This window comes from Engraulis encrasicolus, chromosome 6 (assembly GCF_034702125.1).
Source record: "Engraulis encrasicolus isolate BLACKSEA-1 chromosome 6, IST_EnEncr_1.0, whole genome shotgun sequence".
NCBI lineage: Eukaryota > Metazoa > Chordata > Actinopteri > Clupeiformes > Engraulidae > Engraulis > Engraulis encrasicolus.
Genome location: NC_085862.1, coordinates 42369898 through 42389022, shown reverse-complemented (window position 1 = coordinate 42389022; position 19125 = coordinate 42369898). Strand labels below are relative to the sequence as shown.

Below are 19125 nucleotides of genomic sequence, written 5' to 3'. Positions count from 1 at the left end.
TGCATCTCGTCCAACATGCAGCGTGACTGAATGGAAGCCCTTTTCTAATACGACGAGACAATATCAATACATTCAAAAATCGTGGATACTCATGTTTTCTGTGTGATGCATTTCGAGGCAGGTGGTCAGGCTGTGTCCGTGTCGGGTGTTGAGGTAAGGCGATTGACTTATCATTTGACAGGCATTTTCGCCAGGTTCCCAAACTACATCGCAGCCTATTAGTCTGCAAGAACGCTGTGAGGCAAGTTATTTAAAAACGTACGAACTACAACGACTACCAATTAGCATGTTGTAGCATAATAATTAGCCAACAATGTGACCGATAGGTGCGCTGCGCAACTCTGCAGTGACATTTGGGGTTTTCTAATATCAAGCCGGGCGGCACTTGTGGCGCGCGCTTATGTTGCTCCTATGTGGATAGTCATGCGATGCAAATTCAGTAACTTGCAGGCAGGTAGAAAGTGAGAGATGGCGAGTTATGGGAATGAAGAAACGTGTTGTGTCTTGTCTATATGAACAACCCTCCAAAAAACATCGATATTTTTTTGAGGATTCCAAAAACTCAAAAAAAATATTTTGGGTCGCACAAAAAATGATAGGGTCGGTCGGCAACCGGAACCAAAACATTATTTTTTTAGGCCCTATGTAATAAATAAGGGCTCAGTTGAAAAAGACCTACTTTTTACCAACCCAAACAAAAGCTGTGGTCCTGATAATATCTGTGGCAGGGTGCTTAAGCTATGTTCTAACGAATTGTGTTCAGTTTTTAATTACATTTTTCTTTAAAAAATCGGCATGTCCCTAAATGTTGGAAAGATACAATAATTGTTCCTGTTCCCAAGACAAGGTGTCCCAAAGTCCAAAACGATTTCAGGCCTATTGCTCTGACCTCACTGGTAATGAAAGCGTTTGAAAAATTGTTGAGAAAGGCTATTTTAATGAAGATCCAGTCTGATCTTGACCCCTTCCAGTTTGGCTATAGGAGAGTGTTGAAGATGCAACTGTATCCCTGATGAATTTGCTTTTAAAACATTTAGAAGGCAAGGGAGCACACGCCCAACTATTATTTATTGATTTCTCCTCTGCCTTCAATACTATTCAGCCCCATGTTTTAATCGAAAGACTTCTGGAGCAATTCCAACTGAGCAGGAACCTCTTGGGCTGGGTGCTGCATTTTTTAACTGACAGGACACAAAGAGTGCGGGTCAATGGAGTGCTATCTGACCAGATTTCTACCTCCACGGGCTCGCCTCAAGGTTGTGTTCTGTCCCCCCTATTGTTTATCCTCTACACCAATATGTGTCGCAGTAGCCGGGAGGACCGATATATTCTGAAATATGCAGATGACTCAGTTATTGTCAGTCTGTTAAAGGACAAGGACACGGGTCATGGTCCAATTGTTCAGGAGTTTGTAGATTGGTGCGAACAGTCCTTTCTACAACTGAATATTTCTAAAACAAAAAACATGTATGTGGACTTTAGGAGACACACCACTGATAAAGAACCAATTACCATAAAAGGTCAGGTAGTGGAATGTGTTGACAATTATAAATATCTTGGGACCACAATCGACAGTAAACTCACCTTTGTGGCACACTGTGAATCTGGTTATAAAAAGGCGAACCAGCGCCTACATTGCCTAAGGAAGTTGTCATCCTTTCACATAGACAAAAAGCTGCTAACCATGTTTTACAGATGTTTTATTGAGTCAATTCTGTCTTTTAGCCTTGTGTCATGGTTCAGCAACCTACCCCTCAAAAACAGAAATTCCCTAAATCAGATTGTGAAGTGGGCTGGTAAGTTAATTGGAGAATCACAGCTCAACATGGAGTCTCTCTACAGTAGACAGTTGCAGAGACTGGCGGGGTCTATCTTAAATGATACATCCCACCCACTATATGGTGAATTTCAGCCTCTCCCCTCAGGTCGTAGGTTTCTAATGCCAGCCGGCAAAACTAAGAGGTATATGTGGCCTGCGTTATCTCTTTACCGTAATATTTTTAATATTTTTAAGATGTTTAGTGACTACGCCACTCTCATTTGTTAGGGTGAGAGAACCCAACCATCAAACACTTGATTTGACTTTCCCCGCAACAGGTTGGTGAATAACAAGAGATACAACTGTCATACAATTCAGAGTTCTTTTTATTTTCCTTTTCGTAATGAGTCTCTGTGTCAAATATGCCTCATGGGCTCAGTACAATATAAAAATAGAATGTGAACCTTTCACAGTATTGGTAGGCACGCCATCATAATATACAAAATTGTGCAAGTGTGCTAGTTGCACGAGAGGTAGACCAAATCACAGAAAATTGCACTGCAAACAAAGTTAGTAAATCAAAATAAAAAAATAACAAACCAAAATAACACACAAAATCCCCACACTGATAACAAAAGAAAACAAAACTGCCAAAAGGGCAAAATTGGTAATGGCCACCGCACACACACACACACACTTGTTAGACACACGTATTTGGTCTCTCCCTACAGCAAGTACAGGTTCCAAAAAGGAGTCTGGGGTTTAAGATGCGTCTCCCAGTAATACTTCAGTGTTCATACCCTAATCATATACACAAGCTCCGTCTTGGCAGTTACTAAGTAGAAACTTACACGAGCCCCTTCGTCTCGGATGTTAGAGTGAAAAACCTACACAAGCCCCTTCGTCTTGGATGTTACTAAGTAGAAACGTACACGAGCCCCTTCGTCTCGGATGTTAGAGTGAAACTTACACAAGCCCCTTCGTCTTGGATGTTAGAGTGAAAATTACACAAGCCCCTTCGTCTTGGATGTTAGAGTGAAAATTACACAAGCCCCTTCGTCTTGGATGTTAGAGTGAAACTTACACGAGCCCCTTCGTCTCGGACGTTACAAAGTGAAAGGCTGCATAGGATAAATCACTTTCACAATAGGACAAAAAAAAAGAAAAAGGTTGGGAAAAGAACAGTAATGCCCCCCTTCTCTAGTGATACTGCATCAGTGTAGTCGAAGGCACCAACTCCTCCTATGTACATTTAACGAGAAAGTTACCATTAGAAACGGCGTTTATAAATCAATTAAGCAGGAGTTGTGTATTGTGGAAATGCGGGCGCTCCCACAGGTGCAACCGCGACACCACAACGCGATATCAAAAGCACCACGCCGCCAGTCCCGCCATCACACCTGCGGAGCACCCCCACTCCCACCCCACACAACTCCCTACACAAGACAACTAGCTCTTTTCGCAGCTGCCTCCTCCAGATGGCGCCCGGCAAGATCATATGCCACTCTGAGGCGTTCTTGATGTTCTTGTACCCAATCCTCAACAGAGCCTTTCCCATCGCAATCATGGAAACCCAGGAGGGCATCCACGGGTAAGAAAGGTTTGCGCCCAAACATGAGTTCATAGGGGGAGTATCCAGTAGAAGAATGCACGGTGGTGTTGTAAGCAAAGACTACTTGGGGAAGGTGTTTTGGCCACTGTCTCTTCTTCGCTGGCGGGAGCGTACGCAGGAGGTCATGCAGGGTGCGGTTGAACCGCTCGCATTGGCCATTCCCCTGGGGATGATAGGGGGTAGTGCGGCTCTTCTGCACCCCGTAAAGAGTACACAAGCTCCTCAGAAGGTCATTCTCGAAACTTCTCCCTTGGTCGGAATGGATGCGTTTCGGGACACCGTAAGAATAGAACCATTTCTCTGTTAGAATACGGGCCACTGTATTTGCTTTCTGATTAGGTGTAGGGTAAGCTTGAGTAAACTTTGAGAACACGTCGGTAATAACCAATACATTTTCTTGCCCATCACTAGCTCATTCTAGGAGGGTGAAGTCGAGCGCAATTACCTCCAAGGGTTTGGAAGCGAGAAGATGGCCCGGAAAAGTCCTCAGTTTGGGCTGACTCCCCTTAGACACGATACACCGCTCGCACTTCGAACACCACTGTTCCAGATCCTTCTGAAGGCCCGGCCAATAACAACGCTCTCGTATGAGCCGACCGGTTCTCTCCCCACCCTGATGGCCGTGATCGTTGTGCAAGGCCGAGAACACCTCACTCCGAAGTGACCGGGGCAACAGCAACTGAAGGGTTTCGACGGTGTCCCCTGGTAGTCGTACCCGCCGATACAGAACACCATCCCGGGCCTGGAGCCTAGGCCACTGTCGAAGAAGCTTAAGTACATCCGCCGATTCCAGCTTGCGCTCATCGGCTGTCGGTTTCCGCCCCCTCTGTTAGTATCCCAGGACGGGGGCCAGGACTGGGTCTGCAGCCTGTAGAGCTTTAAGCTCCGGTTTGCCTCGAACGGGAAAGGCGTCGATAGTCCCACAAGAAGCAGCGTGGGGACTAACAGGATGGACACTGGGCTGAGCCCGCTGAAGCACCAACGGAATGGCTGTTCCCGGAGCCATCTCCGACATGGAAGCTGGGGCCGGTGGGTCGGGCAAGCGAGACAGGGCATCCGCATTCTTGTTCAGAACTCCAGAACGGTACTTTATGTCAAAGTCGAACAGCGCTAGTTGTGAGGCCCAACGTTGTTCTACAGCACCTAACTTGGCCGTTTGCAGATAACTAAGAGGGTTGTTGTCAGTATACACTGTAAACTTGGTGCCTAGTAGATACTCCCTGAACTTTTCGGTAACTGACCATTTCAAGGCCAGTAGTTCCAATTTCATAGCACTGTAGTTGGACATATTGCGCTCGGACGCATGTAGCCCCCGGCTTGCGAATGCCACAGGTCTCCTCTTGCCCTCATGTTCTTGCGACAGTACCGCCCCCAGACCGGCATGACTCGCATCGGTCTCCAAGATGAATGGTTTGGAAAAGTCTGCATACAGCAGTACAGGTGTGCTAACTAGCCTACACTTCAACCCTCTGAATGCAGCTTCACAGTCATCGTCCCAGTGTCCCTCCAGTGAGCTCGATCCACGCTTCTTCTTGGAGCCCTGCAACGCCCCCACTACTCTATGTAAAGGGGCCGCCAACCGAGCGAAGCCCTCCACGAAGCGCCTATAGTAGGAGGCAAAACCTAGGAATGACCGTAACTCGGTCAAAGTCCGTGGACGCCTCCACTCTTCTACGGCCCTGATCTTCTCTGGGTCGGTCGACACCCCTGCGGCTGAGATGACATGGCCAAGGTACTTAACCTCTGACTGAAAAAAACTGCATTTCTTGAGTTTCAGTTTTAGGTTGTGATGCTTCAGTCTCTCAAACACCAACTCGAGACGTTGTAGATGTGATTTGAAGTCGCTGGAAAACACCACTATATCGTCAAGATATAGCAGTAAAGAATGGAACCGTTCGTCGCCAAATATGCGCTCCATGAGACGTTGAAAAGTCCCAGGAGCGTTGCATAAGCCGAAGGGCATCCTATTAAATTCAAACAGTCCAAAGGGTGTGCAGAAAGCGGTTTTAGCCTTGTCATGCTCAGCCATTGGCACTTGATTATATCCTGAAGCCAAATCAAGGGTGGAAAAGAAGGTGGCCCCCGTCAAAGCATCCAGCGATTCTTCTATTCGAGGGAGAGGAAAGGCATCTTTTCGTGTCTGTGCATTTAACTGCCGGTAATCCACACACAACCGAATAGTACCATCCTTTTTCTGCACCACCACAATGGGGGAAGAGTAGGGGCTGCAGCTCACCCGCACCACCCCCCTGTCCAATAGCTCGCCAATGTGAGTCCTAACCAAGTCATACTGAGAGGGCGGAAGTCTACGGTAACGTTGCCTCACAGGGGCGTTATCTAGCAATGGAATCTCGTGCTGCACCAGGTCAGTACACCCGATGTCTCCCTCACCCTGACTGAACACACAACTGTACTTCTGAAGAAGTTCTCTACTCTTTTGATCTTGGTCAGGGCTGAGGCTGGGCCACGAGACGGCAGACAAATCAAGGGGGACCTGCTGCGCCTGGATTGTATTGACTTGTACGACACATTCAGTCTCCCCGTCTCTCTCCAGTGTGACCGCCGTCCCAGTCTTAAGTTCTACCGCAAACACTTCACCCAAGGTGGCTCGGCGCGGTAACCACACATCTTGCGCACCAACATTGACTATAGGCACCCACACCCTCCCGTCCTCCACCGAGAGATAAGCTTTGGAGGCCAAGAGGCCAGCTGGCAGTAGGCTTGTGGTAGGCTCGAACAACACAGAACGCAAGGCGCGACCCACATGTGTAGCACAGGTGGCGGCTACCATCTGCAGTGACCCAGCTGGAACCCGCACGGACGAACGCCCGCCTACTTTAACACGCCCCAGACGCCCCGTTTCCGGTAGACAGTCCAATTTGTGACACTCGGACAATGCATCCTTCCACCCCTCGCTCGCCCTTTGTATGATGGAAGACTGAAATAGAGTGGGACCATGCTGCTGGAAGAGTTCCCCATAACACCCACCAATTACGTTCATACCCAACAGACCAGGAGCCTTGGCGACGCTACCCGAATATGGGTGGTCTCGAACCACGAGAACGCCCATACCGGGTAGGACCTTACCCAGAACTGTAATATCTAGCTCCAAGTAGCCAAGGTACGGGATTTCTAGTCCATTAGCTGCCCTTAACTGTAGCCAATTACACTTCTGTAACTGTCCGTCGTCCCCAGACTGAAAATGGCGCTTAAAGAAACTCTCGCTCAAGGTGGTTACCATTGAGCCTGTATCAAGTAAACATGAAACTCTTACCCCTCCCATCTTCACTTCAACTACAGGGCAAGACCCGATAAGGTTGGAATGTTTTTCAGTCATGATTGAGCCGTGAAAGTCCCCTTCTGACGGCCGACTCTCTGCACCAGAGGGGACTAGTTTCCCTGTGGCCCAGAGGCGGCGCCCGCTTCCCCAACTTCGCCACCCTGCACAGCCACCCTCCCACTCATGATTGGCCCCGAACTACTCGAGAGATCAGCCCGACAAAAACGAGCAATGTGATTGGGTTGTCCACAGCGCAAACATATGGGCTTACCGTCGGGTTGAAAACGATATGGCCTACGAGGGGGTCCTGTGGGGCCCTGGCCATGCATGGTGGGTGAGTGTGAGGAGGCCAGGAGCTGCATAATAGTATCTAACTGTGTCTGCTGCTTTCGTAAGCTTTCTTTCATTTCTGACAGGTCATCCTGTGGTTTAACAGTAACGGCGTGGCTGTCAGCTCGACACTCACTCCCCAGCAAGGCCTGCGAGTCACAAGAGTAGGAACGAGGGCGTGGTGTACAAACACGCTCCCCATCCTCTACCCAACGAATGGCCTCACCACGCATCACAAGAAAAGAAACATCCGGGTTAAGTCTAACGGACTTCTTAAGTTCCCGTCTTAGCAGCCCATCCCGTACATGCTCAATAAACTGATCTCTAAGTAGGGCATCCGGATTTGGGATTCCGCGGGGGTTGTTACGCTTTATCGCCTCCATCAAGGCCAGCAGGGCATGAGAAAACTCTCGAATGGACTCTCCCTCTAATTGCTTACGCTGAAAAAATTGTTTCTGAAGAGAGATAAACGACTTAGAACAACCAAAAATATCAGTTAACACAGCCAGTATCTTGTCTGGGTCACTTCGCTCTGCGTAAGGGCGGAACTTAATCTCATTTTTTGCTTCACCATCCAACAAGTCATACAGAAACAAGGCCTGCTCTGCCCGTGACATGGGTCGTACTTCTAAGGACCTCCGGGCCTCCTCAACCCACTCCTCCACCGGCAAGGCATCTGTATTTTTCCCCGAAAACCTAGGACATTTTCTCTCTCTTGGCAAGTAAATGTAGCGTTCAGCTCTGCTGGTTGTACTGGAGGTACCAGCCCCTGAAGCCCCACTCACCTCAGTCACACCAGAATTAACAGGAGTATCAGAAGCCCTGGGTACAGCAGCATTACCTTGATCAATGTTGGAACGCAAATGCTGATTATCAGTCTCCAGCTGTTGGATACGCTCATTCAAAAGTCTAATACGCTCTTCCGGGCTTACATCTGATTCACTGCTGCTCATGACTGGTTGTCCAGAGGGTTCAAAACAGAGAAAGAAAAAAAACAATTATTCAGGGGCACACACTTGCAAATGGAATGGGGGAGGATGTGTCCTCTTCCGGATTGCCCTGCTGGTGATCGTCAGTGGGGCCCTCCGCTGGCTGGGGGTAATCACTGTTCTTTTCCCAACAAAACAAAAAAGACAAAATGCATACAGAACCCACCACTAACAATTGTAGACAGCTGTATCCACTTAGTTATCCTTTGCCGACTACTGCCAAATGTGGCCTGCGTTATCTCTTTACCGTAATATTTTTAATATTTTTAAGATGTTTAGTGACTACGCCACTCTCATTTGTTAGGGTGAGAGAACCCAACCATCAAACACTTGATTTGACTTTCCCCGCAACAGGTTGGTGAATAACAAGAGATACAACTGTCATACAATTCAGAGTTCTTTTTATTTTCCTTTTCGTAATGAGTCTCTGTGTCAAATATGCCTCATGGGCTCAGTACAATATAAAAATAGAATGTGAACCTTTCACAGTATTGGTAGGCACGCCATCTTAATATACAAAATTGTGCAAGTGTGCTAGTTGCACGAGAGGTAGACCAAATAACAGAAAATTGCACTGCAAACAAAGTTAGTAAATCAAAATAAAAAAATAACAAACCAAAATAACACACAAAATCCCCACACTGATAACAAAAGAAAACAAAACTGCCAAAAGGGCAAAATTGGTAATGGCCACCGCACACACACACACACTTGTTAGACACACGTATTTGGTCTCTCCCTACAGCAAGTACAGGTTCCAAAAAGGAGTCTGGGGTTTAAGATGCGTCTCCCAGTAATACTTCAGTGTTCATACCCTAATCATATACACAAGCTCCGTCTTGGCAGTTACTAAGTAGAAACTTACACGAGCCCCTTCGTCTCGGATGTTAGAGTGAAAAACCTACACAAGCCCCTTCGTCTTGGATGTTACTAAGTAGAAACGTACACGAGCCCCTTCGTCTCGGATGTTAGAGTGAAACTTACACAAGCCCCTTCGTCTTGGATGTTAGAGTGAAAATTACACAAGCCCCTTCGTCTTGGATGTTAGAGTGAAAATTACACAAGCCCCTTCGTCTTGGATGTTAGAGTGAAACTTACACGAGCCCCTTCGTCTCGGACGTTACAAAGTGAAAGGCTGCATAGGATAAATCACTTTCACAATAGGACAAAAAAAAAGAAAAAGGTTGGGAAAAGAACAGTAATGCCCCCCTTCTCTAGTGATACTGCATCAGTGTAGTCGAAGGCACCAACTCCTCCTATGTACATTTAACGAGAAAGTTACCATTAGAAACGGCGTTTATAAATCAATTAAGCAGGAGTTGTGTATTGTGGAAATGCGGGCGCTCCCACAGGTGCAACCGCGACACCACAACGCGATATCAAAAGCACCACGCCGCCAGTCCCGCCATCACACCTGCGGAGCACCCCCACTCCCACCCCACACAACTCCCTACACAAGTCAAGTGCTAAGCATCTCTTACAAAAAATGAAGGCATTACCTCCAGATCAGGTCTGCCAAGCGCAAGTCGGGATATGGGTCACGCCGGGTTCCAGCTGGGTACCGTGCATCAAGGAAACTGTGGCACATGCAAGTCAAATCAATAAACGCTAAATAAAAAAATGCCAGATTCAGGCACATGCCGACAGAGAAAACACGACATTACCTTTGGTTCTCTCGAAGCGGCACGCAAGTAGTCAACCACAAAGGGCACGAAGTGGAAGCACGCCACCAGTGATACTGCGATAGAGTAACATTACATCAGTCACAACAGAGACTACGTTCGCATAACACATGAGAGAAACGTACGGACCGCAACTTTACCTCGAGTTTGCCGAGCTCGGCATACAAGCTCCAGAACAGTAGCCGACTGCCAGCTGGGTTCACGCCAGTTGCGGATGGACAGGGCTGCGATTAAGTTAAATGGCGTCAGTAACCAACAAACTAAGTACATTACAATGCACCAAAAGAGCAATGAATCAACCGAGAAGGACGCCTACCTTTCCCGTACGATGGCTCAACCACAAACAGAGGGACAGAGAGAGCAGCGTGCCAACGCTGCACTCGACAGCATCAAAAACACAGCGTCTGCTAGCTAGCTACCACCGCAATGACTTATGCTACATACCGGAAGGAAAGGGGAGTGTCGTTTACCCCGTCAGAATAAAAGTTCAGCATGACCACCGGTCACATATAGATGCAGTTTTATCCCTTCTGCTATTAAATCACTGAATAGCACATGAGTCCAACATTTTAAGGTTTTCCCTATGTGATTTTATACATATTTATATATTTATTGTTTATTTTCCTTCTTCATATCCTTGTTTGGAGCACTTGTCTGTTTGTCATGTTTTTGTTTTTGTTGTCCTTGTTTTGTTTTGTTATTGTCCTTTGTCACTGTCCAGTACTGGGCTGTTGGTGTAAGTTGTTCGTGTGTCAGTACTGTGTTGTCTGTATAAGCTTTTGCTACTTTTGCCTGCAACCAAATCTACCCTCGGGTACAAATAAAGTTACCTTACCTTACCTTACCTTATGTCAACATGCACTGTGACTACAGAAGCAGATCATGATACTCCCCATAGGACTTCATTCAAAACTCACACCCATCTATTAGCCAGGTGCAGACTGTAAAATTTCAATGTAAAGACAGGCTGAAACACACACCGATGACCTCCCTTTTAATCCCTTTTCATTTCGAAATGAAAAAAAGAAGGTAGTTGCTGCCAAAGGTGGTTCTACAAAGTATTAAGCAAAGGCTGTGAATACTTATGTAAATATTATTTCTTTGTTGTTTAATTTTAAAGGGACACTGGGAGATTGTTAGTTGTTTATTTCCAGTTGTTGTTACCTTTTCATGCATACTTACCACCAGCATCAAATTCTAAGTATTCATTATGACTGGAAAATTTGCACTTTTCATACATGAAAAGGGGGATCTTGTCCATGGTCCGCCATTTTGAATGTCCAAAAATAGCCATTTTTAGCTGCAAAAATGACTGTACTTGGATACTAGAATACTACATACTAGAAAATATTTGTTTAATACTCAGTAAACTTTCATTTAAAGATCAAATTTGGCAATAGGCAGCCCAATTTCAATAAGCAGCATAGTTGCAGTACCTATTTTGACCATTTCCTGCAGTGTCCCTTTAATACATTTTCAAAAACTCTCAATAACTCTTTTTTTCACATGGTCATAATGAGGTATTTATGTTACATTTTGAGGACAGATATTAATTTAATACTATTTGGAACAAGGCTGTAAAGTAATAAAATGCTGAAAAAGTGAAGCGCTGTGAATACTTTCTGGATGCACCGGATCCTGATTTGATCCACTGAACCGGATACCGGATCCTACGCAAGGGTTGAAACACATAGCCAACTCGCACATGTGGGCCCTTTTTATTAAGTTGGCGCAAGCTATTTATAAGACTCATTGGCTTAGTGCCACACTGCCTTCAATGGCTGCTTCCAAAGGGTAGGCCTGTCACGATAACAATTTTTGCCAGACGATAACGATAACAAGAAATTATTGCGATAATCGATAATATTGTCTCTCTCGCCATTTTCAAACAATATAATGTGCAATAAAAAACACTGCTATGCAAGGTGCGGCCTCCTTCTTGAAACATTGAATTTAAAGCGATGGTTCGGAGTAGAATCACCCTAATGCCATTTGAACCGTGACACCCATCCACCTTTACACCCGAAGTGTTTTCTGCCGCAGACTTACATCAACAGAGTTGCCGTGTTATTCGATGTTTATTCCGGTTAGCTTGACTCAAGCGCATATGGATACTGGGCACCGTCTCCAAACTTTCCCCACAAAAATAACATGTCATTACACCAAACTTCTGCAGTAGCACAAATATGGTCTGTACTCACGAAACGAAGCATTTGGAAGTTTGGAAATAGTCCAGGAGTTTAGTATTATCAACACAAGCTGAATAGCTTCTCTGCTGCTAAAGCTGTGCCAACGTTACTTCCGTCATATGAGACAAGCCCGTAAAAGTCTTCAACAAACTTCCAGACGAGAGTGTTAAAAAAGTTTTCACTGAATTGTGATTAAGGCTTATATTTTCAAGGCAATACTTACAAGATATTTCAAATCTTACCTACTATCAATTAGACAAGGATTTTCGTTATCAATACTGATGCTGAATTCACTTTTCATTGTGCATATTATGAGCTTCGTTGAGGACTCTTACATGCTTGTCTTAGATGACGGAAGTAACGTTGGCGCAGCTTTAGCAGCAGAGAAGCTATTCGGCTTGTGTTGATAATAATAAACTCCTGGACTATTTCCAAACTTCCAAATGCTTCGTTTCGTGAGTACAGACCATATTTGTGCTACTGCAGAAGTTTGGTGTCATGACATGTTATTTTTGTGGGGAAAGTTTGGAGACGGTGCCCAGTATCCATATGCGCTTGAGTCAAGCTAACCGGAATAAACATCGAATAACACGGCAACTCTGTTGATGTAAGCCTGCGGCAGAAAACACTTCGGGTGTAAAGGTGGATGGGTGTCACGGTTCAAATGGCATTAGGGTGATTCTACTCCGAACCATCGCTTTAACATTTGGGCCAGCACCCTCAGAGGTTTAAATAGGCCTAATTAAGATTGACGCCTGCTCCAAGAAGAAATGTGTCAAACAATATAATGACGTAAAAATGTGCCTACAACCCTTCACATTTTTAAAGCATCACGGCGGGGGATATATATGTGTTTTTAATTACATCCTCATGGAGCACAATAGGCTCTAAATAGGCTTTTTTGTATTTATTATTAGGGTAAGTTATAGTCTTTCTTTTATCTTATCTATCTTTCTCAAGTACACTGAATGGCTTATAGGCCTATCCATGGTGTGATGTAAAATAACCTACTGGTAGGGTATTGTTAATTCACAAATTATTACTTAGACAGCTTATTTCACCAAAATGCACGTTGTTACTAGCTAATTGTCAGTCAAAACCCAAATCAGCCCTGTTAAAGGCATTTCAACATCAGCAAAAAGCAAAAGAGCATGAACAGATGCACAAGTTCCAGGTGCAGGCAGCGCTCTCTCTCTCTCTCTCTCCCTCGACTGGAACAAGTTGCAATTCTGCGCACTTTAAAGTCCTTTATGAACGCCCATACATTGATTCTTATGAGTTATGAGTCGCCATGCCTCTGTTTTCCCCTGTAGCGCGCTCAACCGTTCACATTCTCCTGGTGTGACTGATTTAAATCCACAAATCGTATCTTCATTATTTGCTTGCGGACTGCCTACTCATATTGTTAGGTCTAAATAAACAAGAAATATAGCGAAAATCACAAAAAGAACAGACAACGAACGTCGGGGTAGGAGGCGCATTGAAATAATAGGGGAAACTTGGCAAGGTTTAAAATAACAGCCTCAGAGCAAGTTTGTCGCGACGGTAACACTATTTCATGTTTGCACAAACACGTCTTCGTCGTGGATATTGGGTTGCTGCGCATGTTTCAAAATGAACATTTGCCTCCGTGTTGGAGCTGTTCATTCCCCTCTCTGAGGAACGTTGCAGATGCGCTGACTGAGACTGGAAGAATATTGCGCTCCTAGTCTCTAGCGCTGATTCTTTGTCGAGGCTTATAAGCGACGCGCGGGAACACCAGCGATCTTTTTCAAAGACGCAAGTAGCCAGATCAATGCACCCTTTTCAACCAGAACTGTAGCCTGGTGAACCAGCGCCACCCGCTGGACGGCAAAATGTTTTGTCTACGGGTGGGTCTGGCCTCGCATAATGATTCAATGAAGCCAGAATGCCATGAATCTGGCAAACCAATTACAACGCAAAGATGTGTTTTGAATCAAAGCGGGCAGGGTTTTGAGGGAAGGTTGTTCTCATCAACAATCTTCGGATGTATTATGCATCGAGGCCAGACTAAATTAGACATCCACATTTAGTCTGGTTTATCAGGCTACCAGAACTGCACTGAAACTTAAAATTACACCAACATTTAAGCGTCATTGCGCTGCGTTGGCCTATAACGCGCCATCAGTAGTCTTACGGCTACGGTAGAGAAAGGGAGAGGGGGAAAACAAAACATCACGCAAATAACTTAGCGTTACTTATCGGGGCCAGAAAAGTGATCGTTCTTGTAAAAAGTTATCGTCCGATTTATTGACTTATCGGATATCGTGACAGGCTTACCAAAGGGCTTTCACTCCATGCAGCGATTGGGGTTGTGAAAGACCGACTGAAAAGCCTAGGCTACGTAAAAAGTAGAGATGCCCCAGATCCTGATTTTTAGGTAACTGCCGGATACCGGATCCACTGCTTAACCCTATCGCGCCGGATGCATCATATAAGATGCATCAAATTCAAAGCCCTCTCCACGCTGACACAAAAAAAAAATCCATCTCAAAAACATCCTGCGTGTCATTTCCAAACGTCCTGCAGTACACGGAAACCGCCACAAGAGAGCAGCGGTCAACAACAAGTTGATCACAGCTCGGCGAAAAATGCAAAAATGGAGTAGAAGCGGTTTCCCTGACCAACGCTGAGATATCGTCAAATTGCAAAAGGTTTGTGTACAAATTTCCGAAATATAACTCTACATCCTTTAATTTGAACACTTGCTTTGTGCAATTAATCAAGGAAGAGTTTATATTTTTACACCGTGTTGCAGAGAGATCATGCTAAAACTGATGAAACATATAAGCACCATCCGGCGGTGGCAGGAAGTCAGCCATCAATGCATTTGCTCCATAGGGAAACTTACAAAGCATACCACGATGATCGTTTAACAAAACACACAAGTTGTTTTACTTCAAGACAAAGATATTGCCTTAAGAAACAGGTTTTACTTGCAATTTTGAAAATGTAATGCAAAATGTTGAAATTATGATCTCGTAAAAAATGCATTGAAGTGAATGGAGAAATGGTCCAATTGTAGTAATGGACCCATATATTCAAATTACACATCAAAAATGAATAATGATCTATATTACACTCATAAATAGGTTGTTAAGCATTCGATCAGCTATGTTTTTACATAGATTTAAAAAAATTACCCAACCAGGTTGTGGGAAATGTAAAATATGGTCCTGCTAAAACAAGGATAGGCTTAAAAAAATGGCAGGATCTCACTAAATATTTAAAGATAATCCTCAAATTAAACTGTCTGACAACTTTTTTAAATTAAAAAAAAGTTGTAAATGCATTAAAAGTCATTTTTCAATGGTCATGAAATTGGAATTTTCATTCATTTAAAGCCTGATGCATCATATATGATGCATTAAATATCTCAGTAACTCAGTGATTTTTTTTTTTACATTTCTTATAAGGGACCAATATTGAAGCAAATTCCAAAAAAATAGAATTTTCTCTCATTGCTTTCATGGTTCAGGTTTCACAGGGTTAAGATCCTGCCGGATCCGGATAGTCTGAAAAACCCTATTATCCTGCCGGATCCGGAACCGGATCTTGGATCCTGTACATCCCTAATATACATGTATATATAAACAGGAATTAAAAGAAAGATTCTTCACCATTGCAGGATAGGGCGAAAGACTTGAAAAAAATATGGTGCAACATAGTAAAATGTTCTATCAAACCGCTTCCTTGGCAGAGGTCTGCACTCTCTAAGTGTGTTTCTAATTTAATACATATTATCGGGAAAATATTTATATTTGCATAGCCCCATGAGCCTATAGGCTATGTAAAGTTTAAATTGGCTGTCTTATTACAACATTTTGTAAGTCCTTGGGTCACTGTAAAGGATCTCCTGTATTCTACCATGAAGACTCGAGAGGCAAATGAACGTTATTAACATTTATTGAACAATAGACATGATACAAAAATGCATGAATCCGTTTGGCGAACAATTACACTTGATACAAAATACATGAATCTGTTTGGCGAATGTTCCCGTCTTCGCGTTGAATTCCGGGGTAGGACAGCATATCCTCCATCAAAGATGGAGGCGGGTGTAGCCTGCCCCCTATCAGACGGGAACCACTGGTGACGGTGGACGGAGGGGTGGTGGTGGCTTCAAAGTCGGCTTAACTGGAAAGCAGAGAACAGAATGAGTGACTGATTTTTAAACAAACGTGAATGCGATCCATTAGCTGAGAGGGAACGATGCATGAGTGATGCGTAACTGGGATTCCCAAATCTCGCGTTGGGATTGGTTGACGACCCTGGGCAATGATGACGCATGTATGATCTGTCAAAAGGGAGATTGGATGGTTAGCCTAGTAAGTTTGACAGCCGAGAAATTCGAGTCTCCCTGGTAGAATTTACGCAAGCTCCCATTTCTACCATGAAGACTCGAGAGGCAAATGAACGTTATTAACATTTATTGAACAATAGACATGATACAAAAATGCATGAATCCGTTTGGCGAACAATTACACTTGATACAAAATGCATGAATCTGTTTGGCGAAGGTTCCCATCTTCGCGTTGAACTCCGGGGTAGGACAGCATATCCTCCAGCGGAGATGGAGGCGGGCGTAGCCTGCCCCAAAATAGAGATTAGAAGTGAACTCACCTACCGCTTACAAGGAGACACCATCTGAAAGACATGAAAAGTTAGTTAGATGATTGATTGATGATAGACGGAAGATGAAGGATGATAGGTGATGATGATGATAATGATGATGATGATGATGATGATGATGATGATGATAACAATGATGATGATGATGATAATGATGATGATGATGATGATAATGATGACAATGATGATGATAAAGATGATAATGATAATGATGACAATGACGATAATGATGATGATGATAATGATGACAATGATGACGATGATAACAATGATGATGATGATAAAGATGATAATGATAATGATGACAATGACGACAATGATGACAATGATAATAATAATAATGATGATGATGATGAGTGATAAGTGATAGGTGATAGGTTGGAAGACGAATTATGATAGATTAAATGAGATTATAAATGATAGGGATGTTCTAAGGCTTAAGCTTATGGGCGGTGGTCTAGCGGAGGCATGAAGCCTGTGATGATGATGGTGATGATGATAATGTCGGTACCTTAGGCTATGCGAGAAGACATGGCGCGGATGCGCTGAGAGCAGAGACACAGCAGAGCGTTATGATTTGATTGATAGATGCACCTTGGTCAGGAGAGCGCTGAAAACTTAGATTATGACAGTAGGTAGAGAGCCGGAATCGTGACCTAGGAGAGAGAGTAGAACATGGTGATGAATGAGTAAATGAATGGATGGATGAATGAATGTAGGCTATAATATATGGTATGATAGTTGACATCATGGATAAACAACCATGGCAACTAGCCAGGCTGGTTCAATGTTACAAAATATAGAGATAACAGGCTTACAGACCACTATAAAATCGATCTGATAGATGAGAGAAGGATAGAATACAGACATGACCGGGTGACCGGAGCGATAGCCCCCCAAGAGATAGAGTGAATGCCGCCGGTGCAGCAAAATACCACCGTCACCAGAAATGAGAATAGAAAACATAAAGTTACAGACCAGATATAGCATGCTTCAACGACGTGATGAGGAGTGAGGCAAATGCAGGAAGCGTATGCGCCAGACGACCAACGGCCCAGCGCCTTGATCGCAGTAGGGGACAGACCCCGCTTAGCGGCCATGGTGGCCACGCCGATTCTGAACGAGCGTGCTGTATACCTCTTGGGCGAGGAACGAGAAGAACGAAACAGAGTTAACAGAACAGAAACAGTACACTGAGCCAGATGACAAAGCGAGGAATGAGCCGAATGCAAGACGCACATGTGTCGGACGACCAGCGGCTGAAAGCCTGCACTATGCGGGCGTCTGCCCAGAGTGGTGAGAGAGACAGCTTTAGACAAAGCATGAGTGGCTAACATTAAAAGACAAGCACCTCGGCCAGGATAGCAGAAAGGTCAGGTTAAAACAGAGGAGAATCGGCAGACAACTGGTAATCATGACCTAAGAGAGGGAGAGAGCAGAGCTTGTAGCTGAAACGAACAATGAATGAAACACCAAGAAAACATCTCGACCAAGAATAATAACACCATGTCAGTTATGATAAACACCTACGCGGTGTGGCGCAGTGAATGCTTGTGCAAAGCAGGCATTGACACAGGCAGTGGGGCGGATGCCCTGGTTGGTTGAGAGAGACAACTTGCGGTAACTGCATGATTAGACTAGCAATAAAAAAGGGTGGCACCTTAGTCAGGAGAATGCAGAAAGTGCGAGCTTACGACAGAGGAGAGTTGGAGAGCCGGTTATCGAGACCTGAGAGGGACAGAGCAGAAAGCTGAAACATCACTGAATAACGGCACCAGAACAAAAAGGGCATATCAAAATAGACATAAACTCCTACTCGCTACCAGTGGGTAGCTGCGATAAGTTTGTCATGCAGGATGGATGAGGATACCGATACAACCAGGTGACCGGCGCTAAAGTTGGGGCGACAGCCCAGTGCGATGCTGAGGCGACGGCCCATTGTGATGCCGAGCCGTGATGTTGAGCCGTGGTGTTGAGGTGCGACAGCCCAGGGCAATGCTGAGGTGTGCCGTTGATGCACGAGCCCTGAGGCGCCGGCCCAGGGTGATGTAGAGTCGCCGGCCCAGGATGATGTAGAGTCGCCGGCCCAGGATGACGTTGGGGCCGATGCCCAGTCCAATGTCGGGGCCGATGCCCAGTCCGTCGTCGGGGCCAATACCGTCGCCGGGTCCAGAGCCCAGTCCATCGTCGGGGCCAGAGCCCAGTCCATCGTCGGGGCCGATGCCCAGTCCATCGTTGGGGCCGATGCCCAGTCCGACGTTGGGGCCGATGCCCAGTGCATGACGTAGCGTATGCCCTACGTGGAGCGGCAGACGCACGTGTATGTGAAAGTGTACGGGAAAGCAGCAGAGACCACCATCACCAGATATGAGAAAACAAATGCAATACGACACATCACAGTCCGAGCGCCCTGACGATTCCAATGAAGCCTAAGGGCACGAGTGGTGTACAGAGTGAGAGGGTTAGCCCATAGATGGCTACCAATGGGGAGTGATCAGAACCCTGACAGGACTCCATGGGCAGAGTTTCATGTATAATTTAATTATGATTATTAACGGTCATCATCGATGTACTTCCCACGGATATCACTCATTTATTTACTTAAATTTGGACGGTGTACATGTAGCCCAT

General features: G+C 45.1%; 1 protein-coding gene and 1 long non-coding RNA gene across 3 annotated transcripts in view; one reads left to right on the top strand and one right to left on the bottom strand.

The window, feature by feature from the left end:
- LOC134451312 (cytochrome P450 2J2-like) overlaps positions 1-19125 on the top strand; it is a 45404-nt gene that overhangs the window by 11602 nt on the left and 14677 nt on the right. The window lies entirely within an intron of this gene.
- Positions 8174-10181, bottom strand: LOC134451316 (uncharacterized). Its single transcript, XR_010035224.1, has 3 exons — positions 9793-10181; positions 9470-9708; positions 8174-9226 (listed from the first exon to the last, which is right to left on the bottom strand). It is a non-coding gene; the product is annotated as an uncharacterized LOC134451316 (long non-coding RNA).